The sequence below is a fragment of the Carassius carassius genome, chromosome 16, assembly GCF_963082965.1.
Source record: "Carassius carassius chromosome 16, fCarCar2.1, whole genome shotgun sequence".
NCBI classification, from domain to species: Eukaryota; Metazoa; Chordata; class Actinopteri; order Cypriniformes; family Cyprinidae; genus Carassius; species Carassius carassius.
In genome coordinates, this window is record NC_081770.1 from 25,344,303 (window position 1) to 25,359,478 (window position 15,176).

The window sequence follows — 15,176 nt, forward strand, 5'->3', positions numbered from 1 at the left end:
CTCTTTCTCAAGAAACAAAGCGAACAGTTAAAATAAAAGTTCTTTGCATGAACATTTAGATGGCATTATGCAAATCTTCCCACATAGAGACATTGACATGTTGGGGCATGTTTGAATGAGCCGTTTTAGGTTGACTGTTGACTGTTGACTTTTATAACAATATCTCTTTAGGTTTGAGACTTTAGTCTTTGCAACTTTACAGATCTTCTTCATGCACCTAGCGCTTGTAACACTCCAAAGAGAAATGAAAAACTGTATCATATGACCCCTTTAATTTGATTACTTAATCACCATACTATGTAATGACATTTTAAAAATAATAACTTTAAAGGCCTAGTTAAAAAACGTCTTATAAAAAGTATACCATGCCAGAAACATATTAATCACTGCAATAATTATTTAATCCCATACTCTTCAGTATTACCTTATTCAAAATCCAAATATGGTGACCAATTTTTCAGGCAGTGTATATTTCCTATAATTAGTGTATTAACTGGGATTTTTCATAGTCATTGTTCAAATAATTTGTCAATAAGCTTCAAACAAATTAGCAAATATTTCACTTAACATATTAGATCTTGAATCATCCTTATGCACCTGTTAAACTCATCCCTAAACATATTATAATTTAGTAGTAAATGTTCTTAAGCAGGGATCTGAACCACTGATCTCTCTCTCTCTCTCTATCTATCTATCTATTATAAATCAGTGATAATTACCCATCTTATCCTACTGGTAAAACCTAGAGAACTTCGAACGCACTGGAAGAGTTAATTGCTATCAAACAAACATACACTGGGACACAAAATACTGTAATACAAAATGCAAATGCTAACTGCTTATAACTAAATTATAATAATAATAACAATTAGCAATTTTCCCACAGATACACGTGCAAATAGTTATTTAATTAAATGTTGTGTAATATAGGCCTATTAGTGACATCCAACGGCTTTGTTTATTAATTTTAGTTTCAATAAATCATTTACGGGGGAAAAAACATGAAAGAAACAAGGCCAGACGCAAATACGAGCACACAAACTCTTTTTACACGGATCGCGGTAGATTCAAATATGTGGGAGTATGACGTGTTTGGAGTAAGCAGAATGTCGTTAAAAGTCATAAACATACCTGATGATCATGGTTAATCAATAACATTTATTGTACGCAACCGAAAGTAGGCTTTTGTCTCCTTTTCCGGGTTTCAATCCAGCGGAAGTTGTCATCGATGGATAAACAATACGGTTCTGTTGAACAAGCTTTCATTTTGCATGAATTATTTATTTATTACTATATACATACTATTATTATTGTTATTATTATTATTTTGCTCACGATAGCATTTCGACGACTTCCCAAAACAATTAAAAATATCGAAAAATGTATTACAGCGATCAGGAGAATGATGATGTCAAATGTACGTCACTTCCTCAAGCTCTGTACCTGCTAGATGATTTTTTGGTTAAGGTTCCTCTGAACCCCTGCTGGCAGATGATAGAACTACATTAAAAGACAACAACTTGTGCTTACTAACGAAATAAAGAAAAAAAAAATCTTTTAGAGTGCCTTGTTAGAAACAACCTGGCTGAAGTGTTAACTATTTATAGAAAGAAAAAAAGAAGAAAAACAAGAAAAGATGTTGTTACATGACTCCGGTGGGGTGAACACCTACTGTAGCGACTCGATGCGTTTTTGTAAGAAAAATATCCATATTCAAAACTTAATAATCACTTGAATCTAGCTTGAACTCACAGTTGTAAATGGAAGCAGTTCTGGGTGGTTAATGTATGAGGTTAGCATTTACTTGGCTTTCTTGTCAGGGAAGTCGTCGCCTAGTGGTTAGAGAGTTTGACTCCTAACCCTAAGGTTGTGGGTTTGAGTCTCGGGCCGGCAAAACCATGACTGAGGTGCCCTTGAGCAAAGCACTGAATCCCCAACTGCTCCCCTGGCTCCCAATGGCTGCCCACTGCCGTGTGTGTATGTTCATTGCTGTGTGTGTGCACTTTGGATGGGTTAAATGCAGAGCACGAATTCTGAGTATGGGTCACCATATGTCACAGTCACTTTAAGTGTTAACTATTTAAAGAAAGAAAAAAAAGAAGAAAAACAAGAAAAGATGTTGTTACAGTGTTAAAAACTGTGGAAACGTCATCACAATCTAATTAAAAAATGTACATGTACTCAACCATGTAGTTTATTAATTTTATAAGGTTATTTTGTCATTCATAATTGGATTCTGATAGCTCCGCCCTCTTCGCTCCATAATTAAAGCTGTAAAAGTTGAGTGTATGAAGTGTCCAACAGTCCACACTTCATTTTTGCTCTTGGTTATTTAAGTTTATCATCTGGGTGTATAAAGTGCACTTTTTATTTTTGGAATTTTCAGTGAACGCACTACTCGCATTATTTCTACTACAAAACATCACAGAATAGTGCATAAAGTAAACGACTTGCACCTTATGACATTATCCAGGTTATTTGTTATTGTAACTTTTTAAACTTTTTAAAATAACAAGTAGGGTTACACACAGGTGTTAATTCTCCATCCTTTTCAAATGCCGATATAATGATTATGTCCAACATTTACAAGTTTTTCAGTTTCTGTTAGCGTGGCCTATAAAAATATTCTAGTGTTTTATGCATGTGGAACTGAATATTTACAGTGTGATCATGTCACATATGAGTTACTGTAATTACCAGATTGTAACATAAAATGCGTTATGTCTCTGGAGAACTTGTAATAACAACTTGACCCACAACTTGGGCTGTTTTTCTTCAATTCTTTTATATACATTGCATCTTTCTGGAAAAGTGTTCAATGGAGAATCATACTCCTCTTCATCCCAGCAATCATTTCTTGATGGGGCCAATTTGGGGCCAGCTGATCATCAATCATAACTCCAAGGCTTCTAGCTGTTTTTGAAGGAGTTATGGTTGATGTGTCTAACTTGATGGTGAAATTATGATGAAACGATGGGTTTGCTGTAACCACAAGCAGTTCTGTCTTGGCAAGGTTGATTGAAGGTGATGGTCCTTCATCCAGCAAGAAATGTCTGTTAGACAAGCTGAGATGCGAATAGCTACCGTCGGATCATCAGGAATGAGAGGTAGAGTTGAGTGTCATCAGCATAGCAGTGGTATGAAAAGCCATATTTCTGAATGACAGAACCTAATGATGCCATGTAGACAGAGAAGAGAAGTGGTCCAAGAACTGAGCCCTGAGGCACCCCAGTAGTTAGATGTTGTGACTTGGACACCTCACCTCTCCAAGATACTTTGAAGGACCTATCTGATAGGTAAGACTCAAACCATTGAAGTGCGGTTCCTGAGATGCCCCTTGCTAGTAGGGTTGATTTTCATTTTAATATATATAAAGACCAACGATTACCTGTTAGATTTACCCAAAACGAATTGTATTTTATCTTTAACCACTTAAGAGTCATCAGAGCCAGCAGCACATATCAGAAGGACTAGCCAAATTGAGACTTCTCTAGGCGGATACATGAGCATTGAGCTCCTGCTGATCGCGTGGAGCTGATCGTCTCCGAAATCGGCAAAACACATTTTTAAAAAGGCGCTGTCTTTATAAATAAACCACAGATTTGAGTTTTATACAACTACATTCTCGCCCTAAATACTTTTAAAATTACACTTTATGACACAATAACAGTAATATTTTGAAAATGATCCAAATAAATGGTGGTTGAAATCACAATGCTGCGTGAACTCAACCAATCAGGATGTTTAGTGCCAAAGTCCAGCCCCCACAAGCTCCTGACCTTTGAAAAAGTACCACCTCACCAGCAGGGACTTTCTGAGGGGCCTTTTTTTACCCATAACTTTATTTACCATAGATCCTGGTTCCTGCGGTGGAAACACACAGAGTACCAGCCCAAAGTCCCTAGTTCCTGGGTAAAGTGGTGGAAACACGGCTAATGATTGTTTCTCATTTCCAAAAATGGAATGAACAGCCTAGCCTGATGCACAAGGATCCAGGAAAAACATTTATGAAATGTGTGGAGTACACTGTGTTTATATACGTACAATATATTTGTAGCAGAAATGACTCGAACCAGACAAATTAAAGAGTCGATCAGGGCTGTGGATGAAACATGAGCCAAATTCCTCAGTAAGGCAACAGGAAGTCATAAAACATTCTGTGCCACAAGTCCCAAGCAAGATAACCAACCAACCAACACTTTCACAGAACAGCTTTCAACATTAACACCACTAGAACAATTATTGACAATTTTAATTCGCAGAAGAGATTGTCAAATTTGTTGTTCGTAAGTGAGATGCAACGTCGGACATCACATGTAAACCCATGAGAGTTAAACACTTCCCCCACCTAGCAGAACCAGACTGAAATTCCTAAAGGTGGGGGGGGGGGGCTTTGAACCTCTGGTCTCCACAGAAATCTTTGTCAGATAATGACAAAGTCTTTTGTACATATATATGGACCAAAATGAACTCCAAAATGACTTCTAAATGAATATCAGTCCATCGCTTAACTCCATATTCATTTATATGTAACCCACACATTTTACTATCATGTTATAATCACTTATTGTGTATGTCTTTTAATAACTATGGGATAGCTTAAGGATACATATTCATGTCTAGTATCTATGTAATCAAATCTGCTTGCTTGAAATAGTCCTGATCATCAGTTATTTGTCAAATGTATCATATTCTTGTTATAGGAATCATGTCCAAAATTAGACCCTGCAAGAGCGGGAAAATTCGGACCACATGCTTGGTAAGACAACATATGATTTATTATACCCCCGAGCCAAGACAATATCTGATTGGTCAAGACAACATTTGAGGTGTGGCCAACAGGCCAGTTTAAATACTTAGGACACCATAAAATCTTGCTTTTAGTTGTTAGCTTTGCTTCTGCTACTAGTCATGCCTGCTTTTAGTTTTTAGCTATGCTTTTTAGCTTTTGCTATTAGTCATGTTTGCTTTTAGTTTTTAGCTATGCGTTTAGCTTCTGCTATTAGTCATGCCTGCTTTTAGCTTTGCTTCTTAGCTTTAGCTTTTAGCCATGCTGTTAGTCATCACTGTTCTTTGAGTGTGGTTCCAGCGTGCTTCGGCCTGCACGCCTGCTGCTACTTAGCCACGATGAGAAGAAACACCACCTAGTCTCGTCAAACTTTACTTCTTTTCTTTTCCGTTTGAGAGTTTCCTGTTCTGAGTTAAGTTTTGTAACGCCGTGTCGGACCTCGACTGCCCATTCAACTTCAACCAGCCCACACAACTCTGCATCTTCAGCCAACGCCCAACCACGGGCTTCCCAAGACGTCACTTCAATGACTACTGAACTTCCAGCCAATCAGCGACATCGGGAAAAATCCCCTTTTTAACGACAACTTAACACAGGAGACGCAAGTACTACCTCCAGACATTTGTGCTGGTGTATCTAATATAATTCTAACCTCATTGAGGAACTCAATGCGAGGGATAATTAAGTGATTGATGGTTGTTCATGTTTATGCAATTTAACGTATTGCTGTAAACTTGGGATTCCACATTTCCATTCTCTTAAACTCATCTTTCCCTAACTTTCGATCTTCCTGTAACTTGTGTGAATGTGTGAGTGCGTGCGTTTATGTGTTAGATTAGTTTATATGTCTTAGATTTATCTAATAAAGCCTTATTCATATTGAAAAGAGAAGTATCTTGTGTTTTGTGCTTACAAGTTAATGTCTTAAACTGCCGATCTTGTTACTGTGCTAATTGATAGTGTTTTTTACTATACTTTGGATATTAATATCCAGCGCAGATTTGATGTTAAACGGCTCGTTCAGTGAATCGCAGGGCGTCTCTGTGATCAGCCGTGAAACAGTGATTCTGTTCAAATTCCCTTTAAAATCGTAAACGATTCCCTTTGAGCTAAATTGACCTGTTTCCCTTACATATTAAAAACAATTTATTTGTTTTAGATATTTTATGTATAGATACAACCCCCCCCCCCCCCACCCCGGATTTTGACAGAAGGTTTTTTTGATCTGGGTCAGTCATAGGGCTCTTTGTAATAAGGCTCTTGGCGGCTCTTGGGGGCCTCAGCTGTCTCTCAGCAGCAGAGTTTGGTGGAGAAATGTGTTTTGACTTCTGACTGTGTTTATATCTCCATCATCCTGAAGCCTGAGTGTTGCCATAGTAACACCACGCCTTAGTGACTGTAAAACATCATACAATGACATCATGTGATGCCTTTGGAAACTAGATGAGACACAACTATGAATTAAACAACTACACAGAGCATTAAATACACATATTACATTGCATTGTTTCTATATAATATAGAACACAATAGAACTGTGATATAATACAGGGCTGGGCAGCTTCAGTCCTGGAGGGCTGTGTCCCCAAACCTAATCAAACACACCTGAATCAGCTCATCAAGGTCTTCAGGATCTTCAAGATCAGTAGAAAGCTACAGGCAGGTGTGTTTGAGCAGGGTTGGAGCTGAACTCTCCAGGACCAAAGCGGCCCAGCCCTGCTCTATTACAGTCAATACTGAATGCATAACAAGTATTTGTTGGTACATAACTGAACTGAAGACTAATAGACAAGAAGACAAAAAACACACACAAACATTTATTTGACTGTTGTGTTACCAGGATATAATTAATCAGATCAAGCAGTAATGTTCTTGCTAAAACTATTTTACTAATAAATTCACCAAATCTGCACTGACAACATGTTTGTTGTGTGTGTGTGTGTGTGTGTGCATGTTTGTAAGGGAGAGAGCGTGGGAGAAAGAGTATGTGCACTCCATACACCAAAATGTAATTTTGTGGCAAAAACATGAAAATAATTTGTCATTTTTATCCTGTTGTTTACAATATTTATTAGCTTGGTCAGCGTTATTGTGGGTTTTAGTTCTTTTGCTGTTTTAGGCTGTAAGTTTGTCGTGCGTTTCCCTGGAAATAATTGCACACCTTAGAACAGTTTCAGTGTGACTTGTGTGGGAAGTATGACATGTTTTGTGTAAACTGAAAATATCATAAAAATACCTGTTGATCATGGTGCCCTGATGTTATTAATATAAATTAAACACATTTGAAAGTATTGTTAGATGTCTCCTTTTTCACATTTCCAGGTTTCTAACGGAAGTCATTATAGACGATAAATGATATGTAATACATTTCTGGAAGATAAGAGACTACAGCAAATTCTTCTTCTTCTTCTATTTTGTTCACTTTTGCATTTCCACACCTTTTCTTTCATGTCCTTAGCTGTTGTATGATACACCAGGAGTTCAGGAATTGGCTGTTCAGCAGGTTCCTGAAGATGTTTCTGGTTATAGTTTCTGTTCACAGGAACTACAGCAAATTTACACACAGATCCTACAAGTTTAAATAAAGCAGATTTGATAACTGACTTTACATTACAATTGGTTCAGTTGGTTTGGTTCTTATGATTGATATATGATTGTTTGCAGATCAGCATCATGAATGTACTTTTCCAACTGTTCTGTTTTTCCAGCAGCAGAAACTAAGAAAGAAACAGAGAACTTAGATTAGAAATTTACTAACAGGTAAATAATTTTTGCCTCCAATGGTAAAAAAAACATATAGTTTAGGTCAAAAGTTTGCGTCCCCCTTTATATATATATATATATATATATATATATATATATATATATATATATATATGATAGTTAAGATAATAGAAATAGAAATAGCAAATAGCAAAATAGAAATGTAAACATTCTGTTCAAAAGTTTTCACCCCCCCCCCCCCCCCCGGCTCTTAATGTATGTTTGTTTGAACCTTCTGTAATAATTACATACGAGTCCTTCAGCTGTCCTCAGTGTGAAAAGATTGATCTCCAATTATTCAGTCATTGTTGGAAAGGGTTCGAATACACAAAAATATTGCAAAATCAAATAATTTGTGATACCTGAAATCAGAGTGCGAATTACCCCACCATAATTGGGGGTACTGCTCCTTCAGTTCTTCTATGACCATCATGGTCCATATTAATCCCCACCGTGATCGCAAAGTGCAACATGTGCTGTGCATCATACATACAAGGTCTAAACATGCGACAAACTGATAATCAGTAGGTTACAGAATATCTCATTGTTATTATATATCCAAAAGAGAACTGTTTTGATCGACTCAAAAGTTAGACGTTAAGTGCACTGAAATACCATTCTAATTACTAGTAAAAGTAATACCTTTACAAGAAGCCTATTGCCTATTTCATGATTGCCTATTTCACTCACCAAGAACAAGTTCAGAAAAGTCACAGACAGACTGATAAACACTTCATACACAGATCAGGTGTGAATATTTAACAACAGCTTTGACAGTTTCAGGTTATTAAATGTTGGACATTGAAAGCATTACAAACTTGTGTGGATGGGCTTTACATTTAGTGAAACACTAAGTGTGTAGATATACAGTAGACAAAACAGACAAACTGCTGTTTCTATTTGAGTTTCAGACAACTGTGAGAACTGAGATACATAAAGGTAGTGGAGAAACACTGCACTCTGTTCAAGGTTAAACCTCCAGTCTAGACAAAGGTGACAGAAACTGTTTATTATTGGCTGTTAAATGCCCAAGTGACCAACCAGTGGAAAAAAAGTACGGTTTTGGCTTAAGCTTCAGTTAAACCACAGTCTGTGTAGTTACACTGTGTAGATTTCTGCTAAATACAAAAACTATATAAAAAATAAATATTGATATATAAGAATATCCTGAAATTCAGGGACAAAATACAAGTCCTAAATAAACAAAAAACAACTTTTTTGTTTGCAACACCAGCATCAGGCTTCATTCATGTGTTCATTAAGGGTTTCTTCACCGGGGTTGAGGATGTGACCTACTTACGTTCATATATACTTTCTTAAACTCTGTTCATATATATTTACTTAAACTCTGTTCATATATATTTACTTAAACACTGTTCATATATATTTACTTAAACTCTGTTCATATATATTTACTTAAACTCTCTTCATATATATTTACTTAAACTCTGTTCATATATATTTACTTAAACTCTCTTCATATATATTTACTTAAACTCTGTTCATATATATTAACTTAAACTCTGTTCATATATATTTACTTAAACTCTGTTCATATATATTAACTTAAACTCTGTTCATATAAATTTACTTAAACTCTGTTCATATATATTTACTTAAACTCTGTTCATATATATTTACTTAAACACTGTTCATATATATTTACTTAATCTCTGTTCATATATATTTACTTAAACTCTGTTCATATATATTTACTTAAACACTGTTCATATATATTTACTTAAATTCTGTTCATATATATTTACTTAAACTCTCTTCATATATATTTACTTAAACTCTGTTCATATATATTTACTTAAATTCTGTTCATATATATTTACTTAAACTCTGTTCATATATATTTACTTAAACTCTGTTCATATATATTAACTTAAACTCTGTTCATATAAATTTACTTAAACTCTGTTCATATATATTTACTTAAACTCTGTTCATATATATTTACTTAAACACTGTTCATATATATTTACTTAAACTCTGTTCATATATATTTACTTAAACTCTCTTCATATATATTTACTTAAACTCTGTTCATATATATTAACTTAAACTCTGTTCATATATATTAACTTAAACTCTGTTCATATATATTAACTTAAACTCTGTTCATATATATTTACTTAAACTCTGTTCATATATTAACTTAAACTCTGTTCATATATATTTACTTAAACTCTGTTCATATTTATTTAAATGTAACTTAAATGCTGTTCTGTCAAAAGATACAAGTACACAGCATCGGTTAAATGTAACGGTATGCAAAATAAAATACATAAATAAATAGTCATGGATGTGTCATTTTTATCTCTGATTACTGAAAGAAAATATTTTTTAAAAGATCTTGACATATCACATGAAATCTTACACTTTTTTTCTTTCCATGTCTGATAATTTTCCTTCTACTAAATCACAATCTAGCAGGTTTTTACAGAAATCCAACCCATAGAACATGAAAGAGTAAATAACATTATAACAGAAACTCATGCCAGGACAAATTCTGACTGAAACAAATCAAGGAATACACATCAACACGGCAAGATTAACTGAGGTTTAATAATGTAAGGAAAATTTACAACAATAATAATAATAATAATAATAATAATAATTTAGCCAAGACTTTAAAATGTGCCCATATAGAAACTGACTTTACATTACAATTGGTTCAGTTGGTTTGGTTCTTATGATTGATATATGATTGTTTGCAGATCAGCATCATGAATGTACTTTTCCAACTGTTCTGTTTTTCCAGCAGCAGAAACTAAGAAAGAAACAGAGAACTTAGATTAGAAATTTACTAACAGGTAAATAATTTTTGCCTCCAATGGTAAAAAAAACATATAGTTTAGGTCAAAAGTTTGCGTCCCCCTTTATATATATATATATATATATATATATATATATATATATATATATATATATATATATATATGATAGTTAAGATAATAGAAATAGAAATAGCAAATAGCAAAATAGAAATGTAAACATTCTGTTCAAAAGTTTTCACCCCCCCCCCCCCCCCCCCTGCCTCTTAATGTATGTTTGTTTGAACCTTCTGTAATAATTACATACGAGTCCTTCAGCTGTCCTCAGTGTGAAAAGATTGATCTCCAATTATTCAGTCATTGTTGGAAAGGGTTCGAATACACAAAAATATTGCAAAATCAAATAATTTGTGATACCTGAAATCAGAGTGCGAATTACCCCACCATAATTGGGGGTACTGCTCCTTCAGTTCTTCTATGACCATCATGGTCCATATTAATCCCCACCGTGATCGCAAAGTGCAACATGTGCTGTGCAACATACATACAAGGTCTAAACATGCGACAAACTGATAATCAGTAGGTTACAGAATATCTCATTGTTATTATATATCCAAAAGAGAACTGTTTTGATCGACTCAAAAGTTAGACGTTAAGTGCACTGAAATACCATTCTAATTACTAGTAAAAGTAATACCTTTACAAGAAGCCTATTGCCTATTTCATGAAATATTGATTTGGTTTATTTTTAGATTTCATAAGACCTGGAGGTAAGACCCAACCCTCTCATATACTGTACTATAGTCTATGGTAGTCAGTGTCAAATCAACACAATTACTTGGAGATATGTGAAACCTGAGCAAGCTTTAATATGATTAAGGAGCATACTATGAAAAACCATACTACCACAGAAGAACTACATAGCTGTGACATACAAGAGCAGGGAAAGGAAATGCAGCTGAACGAATACACTACGTGTTTTAAATAGCATTAAAAAATGAAAGACCTTGACAAAGACGAAAACTAAGGACATTTACACTATAATTTTATTTTATTTTATTTACTTTTGCCAAACACACATTACAGTTTTAGTTAGTTATCGTTTTTTATTTTTATTTTTGTAATATATGCCCCGTTTTTATTTTAATTTCAGTTAAGGACAATGTTTCTTCCCACCTAGTTTTCACTTTTTTCGTCAGTTTTCGTTAATGATTATATACCTTGGACCCCCCAAAAACTGATATTTCTTTCCCTTTGGTCTTCCTTAGGGGGTAAAGTACCCCCCAGCAGTGATGCGCGGGTTGATCCAAAATGAGCGGGTGCCTGTGGTCGCCCGCGGTTACGAGTCATGCAAAAATATTTTTAATGATATTCGGGTCGCGGTCGGTCGGGTCCTTTGAAATAAAATTTATATAGTACTAGACACATTTTTTAAATACAGGCCTACACATTATTGGCTGAATAACTGGCATGAAGATGACGCACGAGCTCAGTCTGAACGTAGAGATGGAGGTGGCAAAGAAGACTGCAGGGAGCAATGTCGATTTTTTATAATTCTTGACAAAAATATAATATATTAAGTTATTATTAGGCTATTATTATTATTATTTCTTTTTTTGGCTAGTTAGTTTTGCCTACGTTCCTATGGCCCAATGACGCTACGATGAGCATTTACTGCTTTTTAAAAATGCGGGTCAGGAAGCGGGTCGGGTACATTATTTTATTTAATTTTTTTGGGGTCCGAGTTGCGGGCGGGTTAGTTGAAAACGTCGGTCGGGTGCAGGTTATTAATACATTGACCCGCGCATCCCTGCCCCCAGTACCCCCTGTAATTTGAACTATGCCTGAAATATTTTTCTGAAGAGAAGCACATAAACAAGGTACTCATGAACAACTTTAGGATAATTGAGAACAATAAGAATAATTACTCACCGATCAGCAGAATGATCAGAAGTCCGTTCATCAGAGCAGATATGATGATGATAATCTGATATTGTGTTTGATTCTGATTAATAAACTCATAAACTGTCTGATTGTGACACTCAGTTAGTTGAGCTGATTCTGTAAAGAAAGAGTTCAGTCTGCTACTGTCAGTCTCTTACTGAAGCACAATCATCTCTGGAACGAGAGAGAACTATGACGATGTGTATAAAAAATAATAAATAACAAATAATGCAAAGTAAATAATCATAATAATTAAGTAGTAAATGAACTCATCGTTGAAGTATATTCTGGTGCTGTTGCTGAGTTTTGGAGGTGTTTCTGTGTTCATACAGTAATAAACTCCTAATTCATCAGCAGTCACATTATTAATAACCAGACCATGTTTAAACTGCACTGTATATTTCTTTATGAATGTTTTATTGAAGTAAAAAGGTGATGTTGGTGTTGAGAATGACTGTAGAATGACTGTTGGAGGATCTGCTGCTTTCAGTAAAATCCAATAAACCTCAGTTTCATCAAGATCACAGTTTATGATCACATTTGATCCCAGATCAGTTAATAGATCTGACACTGCACACTGACAACACATTAATACATCTGTAAGATAAAACAGCAGTAAAAACAAGCATCATAATTGTGACAACACTTTAAAACCACTTTAAATCATAACAGTTTTTATTTGTCTAAGTTTATAAAGTATGTGTAAATGTGTAAATATAAACATAACGTAATAAACTCACAGAGCTGAAGCTGAATGATCTTCATGTTGCAGTGAATAAACGTAGTTTCCTCCACACAACACTGAAGCTGAAGTTTGCTGACCACACTTTACAAACTGTTTTCAACACCTAATGCCCAACACCAACTGTAGTCCTAAAGCACCTCCATCATCACTTTATTTAACAATTAAATTTAACAACATAATTAACTAACTGAACCCATTAGGACCGTCTCTGAATTAGATTCACCATTGTGTATGTACTTAAGGTACAGTGTGTGACTAGATATTCAAACTATTTTGAAATGAGTATATAAGTGACCTTTTACCTTCACAGCCTCTGGAGGGCAGCAGAGGACAATAACAATATAAAGAACACGATACATTGGTTTTGGTTCTGTATACAAGGTGACATGGTGTAATAATAATAGTTTTAAATAACAACAACAATAATATTATATACAATATATTTATATTGCATTTCATATTTTCTGAGTCAAGCATAGTTCTGCAAATAAATGCTGTTTAGAGAAATGTGATTTTTTACTAACACATGGAAAACATCAGCAATTGGATTTCATCTAGATGTAAGAACCAGACAAAACAGAACAGGCCTTAGAACTATTTTGCTCAGATAAGACAAAATCTAATGAAATTGAAAGTAATAAAACTAAGGAAGAATATTAGCATTACAACAATAACAAAGAATTGGTGTGAACACGTCTAAAAATATTAAATTTAATTAAAATAAACACAGCACATACAGTACTGCAACAAACACCAGCAGGTGATCCATCCAGCAAACTATGAAAATAATGTTTTTTTTTTTTTTTCTTCAAACTGTTTGTTTTAAATTCTCTTTCAGGTTCTCTGAACGTCACACATGTGGGTGTAAGTGGAAGATCTGCATTCATGTCGTTCTCTCACAGTGACAAACTGAAGTCACGACATGACAGTTTAGATTATTAAAGACAGAATGACAGCAGGAATGGGAGAACATTCAGAATAAACAGCTTTTGAACAGTTTCAATGCTACTTTATTATTACATCTTCACTGTTTGATTAATTTCAGTTAACAGTGCAATTATTGATAAAGCACTTCAAAATCTTTGTATTATTATAAAAGCGTTGCGAGCTGCCAGTCAAAAAGAACAATTACTGTGACCTTCTTAAAATCCTTTTGACTGTCAGAGATAAATGTAGTATTTGAACAGTCTGTCAGGATAAAAAAAATAAAATAAAAATGAAGAACTATGAAGCAGAAAAAGAAATACAATACTGGTAATTTCTTACTGTAGAAAAGAGTAAACTATTATTTTCAGAAGAGAGTCAGTGCTGTAATTCTGTGCTATCAGCTGCATCTGTTGGTGATGTTAATAACATTAGAATGGCAAATTCATGGAAAAGGCAGATTGTATTTCCCTGTAGTTTTAACTAACTTGTTTCGCTCTCTCTATCCCTCTCTCTCTCTCTCTCTCCCTCTCGCTCTCTGGATGGGACTGGAATCTCTGCATTCTTGCTCTGCTCTTACAGTGACGATAAACTCATGCTATCATTTTAAAAATTCACTGACAGCAGAACTATGAGACGTCATTCAGAGAAAGGATCAGAATCCAAAATATAGTTTTTCCAGTGCAGCGGATGAAAGGAAGCTTCACTCTCGTACTTATGTAAGTTACTGATTCAATTCACCAATTACTGAATTATTGATAATTCAATTATTATCTTGACTGCCATTTTCATTTTACAATCTTTGCTGCCATTTCAACAAAATAAGACATCATTCAAAATAAGTAACATTCAACTTTTTTTCTTTTTTTTTTTTTTTTTAAATAATGTATAAAATCAAGAATGGTTTTCCAGAGATTCTTTAAGTCTACCCTCAAGACCAACTAAACAAATCAAATCACATTTACAGTATAAAGGCTACCTCTGTTGTGCCAAATGATATAACTATTGTTTAGTTTAATTTATTTTAAATGTATAATATTGTATTAAGCTTCCGATTTTGTAATTGAGATTTAAAAACAGATCCAGGTTTATGAAAAATAAAAACATCTTCAGAGCAGGAAACAAAGTTTTTGAACATAACTGGAGCCTGTTTCTAAAAAACAAGTTTATCAATTAAGACAGGCTTATTTCAGTCTGACTTATTTTGAACTAAATCAACTGACAAAAC

General features: G+C 34.5%; 1 long non-coding RNA gene across 1 annotated transcript in view; it reads left to right on the plus strand.

Annotated features, from left to right (window-relative positions):
• The first annotated feature begins 14,533 nt into the window (after window positions 1–14,533).
• LOC132160024 (uncharacterized) overlaps window positions 14,534–15,176 on the plus strand; it is a 51,261-nt gene continuing 50,618 nt past the window's right edge. The window contains exon 1 of the long non-coding RNA XR_009437934.1: window positions 14,534–14,667. This is a non-coding gene — a long non-coding RNA (uncharacterized LOC132160024). The remainder of the gene's footprint in view (window positions 14,668–15,176) is intronic.